The sequence below is a fragment of the Tiliqua scincoides genome, chromosome 7 (assembly GCF_035046505.1).
Source record: "Tiliqua scincoides isolate rTilSci1 chromosome 7, rTilSci1.hap2, whole genome shotgun sequence".
Lineage (NCBI taxonomy): Eukaryota > Metazoa > Chordata > Lepidosauria > Squamata > Scincidae > Tiliqua > Tiliqua scincoides.
The window spans coordinates 75,762,619-75,765,064 of NC_089827.1; the positions used below are offsets into that span (position 1 = coordinate 75,762,619).

At 37.8% G+C, this 2,446-nt stretch overlaps 1 pseudogene; it reads left to right on the forward strand.

The window, feature by feature from the left end:
• Positions 1-2,081: 2,081 nt before the first annotated feature.
• On the forward strand, positions 2,082-2,200 carry LOC136657895 (5S ribosomal RNA; annotated as a pseudogene).
• The last annotated feature ends 246 nt before the right edge of the window (positions 2,201-2,446 follow it).

A 2,446-nucleotide genomic window follows, 5' to 3' on the forward strand; every position in this document is an offset into this window, starting at 1 on the left:
TGTGCATCTCAGAATTGCCAATAACATGGGGATGTAAATTTGGATATGTCGATGACCTGGCTCTAGCAGTGCAGAGAAAAGACATGGAGGTGTTGGATGCCCTCCTCTCAGAAGACCTTAAGATTCTGGGAAAATATTTTGCTGACTGGAGGTTAATACCCAGTATCAGCTTCAGCCCAGAAAGCTAGAGTTTTAGAAGGCAGCACTTTATAGCTTAAGCCTGTCTCAAGCAAGCCTACACTAGCCATGAAATCAGTTTCCTGTTCTTAATTCCATTCAGAAAATCAGGGCTTTCTCTTGCAGAATCAGATCTGTGATAGGCATGCCCTTATCCCTTTGCTGTGTGAACCATGAGAACAAAGTTTCACTCATCTTTTGATTTTCATATTTCTTCATTGTTTTTCTACCCTTCAGGCCTTCACTTGGGGCCCAAGTAGAGCACAACTTTTCTAACTCACTTTTTTCTCTGCCAGTCACCAACTTCATCCACTATTTAAATCAGATGAATTTTGTATGGACTCATCTTTGCTTAATCTTAAGGCTTCAAGTGTTTGTTCAATTGAAATAACCACTTTCTGTCTTTCATGTGTCATGTTCCTCAAATAATATGATTATTATATAGAAAAGAGAACAAAGGTATATCCATAGTAGTTTATGATGCTGTGAGAGTGGCCAAAATACATGAGTGCAAAGTGCAAGCATTGTAAATATGGTGGATAAAGTGGAATGGCAGATAAATGAAAGATAAGTGGGTTGTACTGAGCAATGAATTTCAACTTTTTTCATCTTGTCACACACTGACAAGGCATTAAAATTGTCAAGACACACCATTAGTTTTTTTAAGGATATATATTATAATTTATAAATGAGCATTAAGGTTGAGTATAAAATGCAATAACCAAACTTTTAATCATTAAAAATAATAAATGGGAAAATGTGCTTGGTGATGTTTCATGATGTCCCTTGACTGAGTGCAGATGATTGATAGTTCTCCTTCAGTGTTTGAAGCCTTGACCTAGTCTTGCTCTTCTTTGGGTTCATTGCAAAGATGGCAATTGAAGCATTTCTTCAACATCTTATCTATGTGAAGCTGGTTTCTCTGCTAACCAGCTTCACATAGATAAGATGCTGAAGAAATGCTTTAATTGCCATCTTTGTGAAGATGAGGTATTCCTCTTAGAGAGACAACCAGAATGATGCCAGGTCTGTTGACAACTGTTCCAGTTTCTGTCATCTATTATTTCTGATTTCTGTTAACTCATCTTCTTCTGCAACATGTAATTCAGCAGACTCATAAGCACTTTGTACAGAACAGATGTCTCACCCAGACCAAGGAAGATACGTTTTATGTTGGGAAATACTTTTCAATGTTTGTGGAATTAAATCAAACTTTGTCGAATTAATTCAAGATTTTTGTCCAATCTGCAACATTATAACATAAACAAATCTTCAACTATACACAATTGGTCAATCGGTAAGCCAGGTAGTAAATTGATTTCTTTATTACATAGCTCAATGAGATTATATAGGAAAGTTGCCACAGTATCTGTTATTTCCACCGAAGAGTCACTTCAGTGGGTGGCATATTTCGGAGGTAGCATATGCTACCACTTCGGAGGTAGCATATTTTTGCCACATCAGTAAATCCTCCTCTTGTTCTTAATATAGGATCCAGATATCTTTGACAGATCTTGTTGTAAAAGGACAATAAAGAATGGAGTGGACAATGGTCTCCACACCACCCATCCCTTGTGGTGATGCCCACAAGGGCATGATGCCCAAAAGGACAATAAAGAATGGAGTGGACAATGTTCTAGAGAACACAAGTATTTTAGACATCAGTTCAGTTGTAGGTGGTTTTCTGACAAGTACTTCAAACATTTTTTCAAAAAGCGTTATATCCCAAACAGGTCCGAGACATGATTACAGCATCATCTGCATATAAGAGGATTGGAAACTGAGTGGATCTTTTTCTGAGTGGATCCTATTCTGGGACAGTGTCCGTTCACGTCAGTCAGAGAGGGAGCCAAGTCATTAATAAATAAAGTAAATAATGTTGGGGCTAAGACACACCTCTGTTTGTCTATGGCCATACTACTTTGAAAGTGCCCAATCTTGTCTGATCTCAGAAGCTAAGCAAAATCAGGCCTGGTTAGTACTTGGATGGGAGACTGCCTGGGAATACCAGGTGCTTTAGGCTGCAACATTTTGTCAGTTCAAACATTTCCACTTAGTGCTCTTTTTTTTTTTTTTTTAATTCTGGCTCCTCACAGTGTTACTTTTTCCTCAAGAGATAACTTGGTCACTGCAAGTAAGAATATTTTCATTTTTTCCCTTCATTCTGTTGCTAGGAGTGTTCAAGTCAAACAGCAGCTGTAATAGCAATTTAATTATGCTACGACACATCACTAAGCAAGTTAGCCAGCTCAGAGTCTTCTAACATAAA